This window comes from Protobothrops mucrosquamatus, unplaced genomic scaffold, assembly GCF_001527695.2.
Source record: "Protobothrops mucrosquamatus isolate PMUCROS unplaced genomic scaffold, P.Mucros_1.0 scaffold_22, whole genome shotgun sequence".
Lineage (NCBI taxonomy): Eukaryota > Metazoa > Chordata > Lepidosauria > Squamata > Viperidae > Protobothrops > Protobothrops mucrosquamatus.
This window is the reverse complement of record NW_015386098.1, coordinates 1033153-1040340: the sequence shown is the minus strand read 5'-3', so window position 1 is coordinate 1040340 and position 7188 is coordinate 1033153.

Here is a 7188-nt window from a genome sequence, read left to right as displayed (position 1 = left end):
TGTCCAGTCTCTTCTTAAAAACTTGAATTCCTTTCATACCTTCTTTCATACCACTTGATTACTTGAACTCTGGTTTTCCAACAAGAAGATGAAAGCAGATCTCTAAAATTGTTTGGGGGAAAGAAGAGTGAGCATATTTTTATTGTATCACTTTAATATTTTTATGGTATATACCTTTAACATTAAACCTCATTTTCCTCACTGCAGTATTAAAAAAAAAGGATGTCAGTAGCTTTTGTTGCTTATTTCCAATTATGTTTGTCCATTTCCACCATCCCGGTCCCTGTCACCCAGAGCTCCATACCTACATACCGTAGTACTGCAAGAGATGTGTTTATTCTACCACTGTCAAATTCAGATTCCTGTACCAAGTTTATTTCATGATCATGGCAGGGTCTATCTTCCTCCTCTCTTTGGCTATTTCTCTTCTGTTTTCACATCTTTCTTCATTTCTAATCAATTTTACTTGAGAGATGCCCAAATGGAGTGACAAGAGGGCAAAAAACCAAAAAGTCAAGCACCATGTTGTACTTAGGGATACCCATTTTCTGTTGCAATACCTGGATTGGTAGATGTTTACCACTATGCTAATGACTTGCTCAAAGGTGATGACAAAGGAATGAGATAAGAAAACCAGTCACCTTATCTATAATGTCTCTGCAATCAGGACAACTCCATTTAGCAGCAACTCAGAACAGATGCAACAGACCTAGCAGAGGCATTGGCAGTGGCGTCACACTGGTTCAAATATGAGTCATTTGTATTTTAATGCACTGGTAGTAGGAAAATGTCCTAACTTGGTACAATTGCTCTGACAAGAGAGTTGCCTCTTGATGAGAGGAGGGGTTTAACTAAGAAATTTAACTCAATTTAAGAAGTTCCCATATGTCAACACATCACGTAGCAGGCAAATACAAATGCAATCACTCACAATCTGGTTTTAAGAGGGCCTAAAGATCTACAAATATTACAGATCAGCAGAGATATAAAAAGAGGGGGAATAAAAAAAATCCAATAGTTCTTTTTATATAATTTCCTTTCCCTTTTTATCTTTTTTTCTTTTTTTGTAATTAATTCTTGTTAAGTTATCTATTTTTTCCTTTTATTCATAGGAAACACAGACACACACACTAAATAACAATACAAGGGAAACTTTAATAAGTAATTAGCTTAAGATCATAATCTCTAATAAATGAAATTAATTTGATGTTTTTAATGGTTATTTTTAAATGGATGAAAAAGCTAAATAATTTTACACTTATAATATTTCCATCCTAAATATTAATTAACCTTGATGGAATGATTTTTTCTTTCTCTTTTCTCTCCTCAATATTCTAAGTCAGACATGTCAAACACAAGGGCCGGGGGCCGGATGCAGCCCGCGAAGTGGTTTCATGTGGCCCGCGAAGCCATCCTGGAAACAGTGAGGGAACGGTCCCCGCTGCCTTGGCCCTGGCCCTGGCCAAGCCGGGAGCCAATGTACAATTTTGTGGTGGCCATCCTGGTACTTGCCCCAGTGGACAATGCCTTGGCACTTGCCCCGGTCCCACCCCCTTCTGCCAGAGACCCTTATTTCTGTCCCACTCCTACCCAGGCCCCCATAGGCACCCTTGACGCGAATGATGTAGAACTGGCCACGCCCACCCAGTAGGTCACACCCACTCCATCCACACCCACCCAGTAGGCTGCACCCACTCTGGCCACACCCACCCGAGCCCCCCAGGGCAACCGCAATGCTGATGTGGCCCTCAGTGAAATTGAGTTTGACACCCCTGTTCTAAGTTATTCAAATAATAGAATGCTAATAATTTTAAAGAGATTATACAAACATCAATGTATAGAAATAATACATATTATATATAGAACCTAATGTGCTAAGACTTATAACAACATAAAAAAGAGAAAGTTGCCCCTTCACTTAACCCTCTCACTTACCTCTGTAAACTTCGCCAATAAATGCCCAGTGACAGCTCTCATTCTCCTTCCATTCCTATGAACACTGACAATATTCCCATTTTATTGATTATAAACTAAGGCTAAGAAGAGAACCAGGCCAAACAAGTCATCACTTTATGCTATTGCTACTCCTGTTCCAAAGTGGGTAGGGTTCCAGATTTTATTAGCCTTCCATCAGTTTGAGCAAGGACTAATTCACATAAGACCAACATAAACTGTCAAGTTAGAATCATCTGGAAGAAAAGCTTTCATTGTGATTTTGGAATAATGGGTGGGGTAAATCATACAATATGCAAATCAATGTGTGCTACTTTAAATCTTTAATAATCTCTATTAATTTTATTTTAAAAAAAATTAATGTACCTGCTCCCGTTGGGGATATGCCACTTATACAGTGCCATATTGCACACTCAAGTAGGAATCCACAAAGCTGTTAAATTAGGTAGGTCACCTAATAAGATCACCCAATAAGACTATAACTGTCCCAGTTAACTGTGTAGGAAATTATACATAATTAGGACTATCATATCCAGGCCACAGACATCTGGACAGTCAGTAGATGGCAGAAAAGAGATACAGAAAGCACAAGGGTGGCATGTATTGGTATGGTTTACACAATGTAATGCCTTTAGAAGAGCGCTGCTAGAGAAATTTTGAAGCAAATTGATTTTGGTAGGAAGACAATATGAAAAAAGGGTTTCAGGATGATGGGAAGATTTTGCAGAAGGTTTCAGAGGAGAAACTAAACTAGAAAAAGAATAAGCTTTAGAAAAGATGCATTTCCTCTTCCCATCTCTTAAAGGAAGATATAAAAGAAGTGTACTAATCAGAAAGGAAAATTATTGGCATGGAAATTCAGTCTTGGGGTTCAAAGCAAGCAAGAAGCAAGCAACATAAACAACAAGTAGTCAATAACTGAGTAAGGTTGCTACTCTGCATTGCCACATGCCAGCTTTTTATTTCAGTGTTTTCATTCTAAAAAGTCAGACTGGCAAGTGAGTCTGGTAGGAAAAGGGTCAAAAGGCATAGTGACACCTTTACACTAAATGCTGCCTACCCCTGAAATAGGCGATTCACTAAACTAAGTGTGCACATTCTGGAAGCACATATTGCTGAATGAAAAGGGAGGAGATAGAACCAAAATATACCCTTAAATCAATTTTAAGAGGGCTTTCAAGGCCACAGCAACTAATTATCTATCTTCAAACACTTTGCCTCAAAAAGCTAATACATTCTGGGCTCCCACAGGACTGTATGGGAATCTAGGGAAGGAACAGATGGGGGAGCCACAAGATGGCTGATCAGAAATAGTTCTTAAAGGTCTTCAAGATCCCTCCTCCCAACCCACTCTCTCTGTGTCAGGATTTCTGCAATCCAGTTCTGGTAACATTATGCTGTTTTATTCTGCCACTGTATATGGATTCCCCCCCCCCCCAAAAAATGGTGCTTATTTTATGTTCAGGTTCTAATGCGAAGTCATTTGAGATTCTTTCAGACAGCCTGCCAGACACCAACTGCAAAAAGATACCCAAACTCTGAAATAATACATATTTTTGCACATATATCTATCATCTGGCTCTGTAGAGAAACGAAACACAGGCAGCAAGGAGACAAGAAAAAAAATGCTTAGAGTTGCATCAGGAGTTTTGGATGATTTCTACCCTTGCCCAACAAAATCTATCCAGAAAGGCTGTCCTTCCCCTTCATTTTCCCTTTCTTTGTGGCCCAAATTGTCTCCACAGAAAATTGGTCAGACAATTGGGGGGGGGGAGTGTTACTAGACCACAACAGTTCAGTAACATCAGTCTGTAGCTTATCTAACCATAACTTATCTCTACATCCATTGGTAGGGATTTTCTGATGCTTTTCAGTAGTTTGGCAGATTTGCTTCTATGACTCCCAGGATGATGAGATGAAAATGTGTTCTATTGTTTGTGTTAGATATGGTTTTTCACATTCTGACTTAAAAAAAAACCCACCAAGTTTCCTTTTACGATAAACATTCCCGAGATAAAGATGGAATTATGAAGGAAGAAAGCTTCTGAGCAGATTACAATTTATACAGAAGGGAGAAAAGCAAAAGGGAAGGGAATTTGTACAGAAGGGAACACAGAAGAGAACAGATAGGGACTAACATTTCTCCAGCAGCATAAAATATGGTTTCAGAACTTGACCCATATCTCCTGCTTTTTAATTTATGAGAAGCAACAAGGTGAACCAGTCAACATAAATCATTCATCTTGGCTAAGAAGGAAGGACATAAGATGAGTAAAATAAGAATCCAGTCCATTATTCCATGCACAGAGTTTATATCTACAGAGGTATAATAAAGAATAGCTCTGCTTTGTAGAGACAACATTTATGGCATGTTTGGTCTGTTATATAGAAGGGGCCAGCAACCTTATCGGTTAATAGGCCCCATTGCTCAATTTATCTGATGTGAGAGAACCACATCTCCAGCAGAAATCTTGTGACAACTTATTTGGATTAGCAATATCATACAGTGATAATGTTTTAGTTTTAAACATGATTTAATTTTGGGATGGTCATTCAAGAATGTTTTGGCATTTGTGGATTTCCTGTTGTTGAACTAAATCAGGGGTCTGATAGAATCTTTTCTGTGTACAACATATGTTATTAAAAGTGATAAGCTCATGAAAGCTTATGCCTTTTAATGAAAAGGAAAATTGTTACCAGACTTCTGACTTTTTGCCACCATAGATTAACACAGCTTTCCTTTAGTGTTGCTGTACTGTGGACTTAAAAGTATCTCAACAGTCAACCCTTGTAAGTGGACTGATTGGGACAAGTTGTGTCAGAGGCTGAAATGGCATGTCTACTAATTTGGAAATAAATCTTCTGAAATCTGTCAGATTAGCTTTATCAAGTAAATCTTAAATTCAAGCTGTAAAGTTAAGATGTAAATGAAGAGGTTTGCAGGCATCAAACTCTGTATAAAGCTCTGCATCTATTAAACAGGAGTACGTGAATCTCTTTTGTACTATTTTTGTCACACATGAATGTTAATGAAGGAGAGAAAGTGGAAGATAAATTGATTTTACATTCTCGCCAAGATTATTTTTGTCCTGCAGAAAGGAGCAGCAACAAAATGTGGTAACCTTTGAAATGAAGACTCCTCTAAGAAACCCAGCCAGCAAAGAAAGTAGGAAGGAGACATAGAGACGAAGAAAGACAGGTGTATATATACCGTAGTTGTGGTAAAAGATGGATTCTGAATTTGAGAGAATGGAGCTAGTGCTTAGATGTCTTGGCTAAGTCAACCAGGCTCCTGATATCAGCTGCAATTCAGGAATTGCAGGAATCATTCTGTGCCATTACATTCCCCAGGTAACAGATAATAAGGTCACTGCACCCCTGCTCATCTATTTTGCACAGACATACGCAGACACACACACATTTTGTTTTGTCATGTCATCTTTTGGAGTTGGCAATCAGATTCAGGATCCCAAATCCACCATTGCCCCAACCCAAAGAGCGAGGGCAAAAGGGAAACCAATGACAAGGCCTGAGAGAGCTATGGCTTCCCATGCAGCTCAGGTCATGGTTTGCTGAATAAGCCACAATGGCCAGGTTCAGACAACAAATTAAATCACGATATGGGTTATAGACTACAATTACTAGACTTAGACTAGTGTAGCTTAGCACAATGTGTGAACTTCCTTCCTCTTTGGTCAACCTCCATCCCTTGGACTGGGCCTATGTGTATTAATATTTGATAATATTTGACACTAGCCTGGCACAGAAATCTCATTTTATTTTTCATGTTTTTATCAGCCAGTGGATGATCATTTATGAAGACATCCACTAAGGTTTACTTAACTGCGTGTACAAGGTCTCCAGTAGAAATTGGCCCACAAAGAGGTATTACATTTTCCGCTTAGATTTTTTCATTATCTGGATACCCCAGAGCAATTACATTCTCCATCAAAGTAGCTGAAATGTCCCAGTGTTAATATACAGAATTCTTTTCTTCTAAGATCAACTAATTATAGGCCCAGGGTTTCTAAACATCTCCAGTGTAATTCACCCAGCATGAGGGAAGACTTCTGAAAATAAAGGTTATTCTGTAGTTTTGAAAAGCTTGCCTAAGGTATACAGCCTAATTGAGATTAGTAGCAACAAAAGAAGGGTAAATTCCAAGCAGTGAGGACTGCTGGTTCCTGTCTTGTTCCCCAAATGCTCCAAGACTAAGCTATTTCAGACCCACAGTATAAAAATGAAATGGTAGCTATTCCCAAATCCCTGTTTGTTGCTTCAAATTCCAGACTAGAGGGGAAAAATCAAGGGAAGGCAAATGCTAGAATATCTAATAATTTTACAATAATACTGGACACTTCTTATGCTTACCTACCATTACCACCACTATTCCCTGCCCTTCACAAATCAATTCTGGTGTCAAAAAGAAGACTAAGAAATGAAGTAGTAGTTTATAGCTTTCCATAACTGCTATTCTCTAATAATGCTGGACAAAATTTCTGTAATTTCCTCCATAGTCCTGCTACTGACCATTCTGGCTGGAAGCACTGGGGGAAGCATGACTTACTACATCATGCTTGTTCCATTCCAATGTTCTATGTGTTTTGATATGCAAACTCTTTGGCCTCATTTTCCCTGATACCACATTTCTCCCATTACCTTTCCTGTCATTCATTGGTGATGCTTTTTTCTCTCTACAAAACAGGAGTGGACTTTTCATCCATTTTTCAAGGTAGGATTCGAGTAAACATGGATTGTTTTATTGTTTTTCTCAATTGTCAGTTTTTTTATGAGGCTGTTAGTAGGACTACACGATCTGGGCTGTAAAAATCTAAATGATCAATAGATGGCAGTAAAGAATAGCTCTTTTTTTTTTTCCAATATAAAATTTTATTGTTTTTATCATAAAAGAAAAAAAAAATACATCACAGATATTACACAATGTTATATCCCATCCCCCCACCCCCCGGACTTCCCAAACCAAACCTAGGCTAATATTCAAATACAAGTAAACAAATATTAATATCTCTAACTCTAAACTCTAAACTTAAACAATCCATCTCCTCCGTGTTAATAAAAATTATTCATTTAATTAGTTCTTCAAATACCCAAAATCTTTACCATTTCAGCAAGATAGTTTAACACCATCCCTTACTTATACAAAAAAAGAAAAGAAAAAAAAATTTCCATCTTCCATAAAGTTAACAAGTTAATTCTGTCATTTCATGAAGCTAC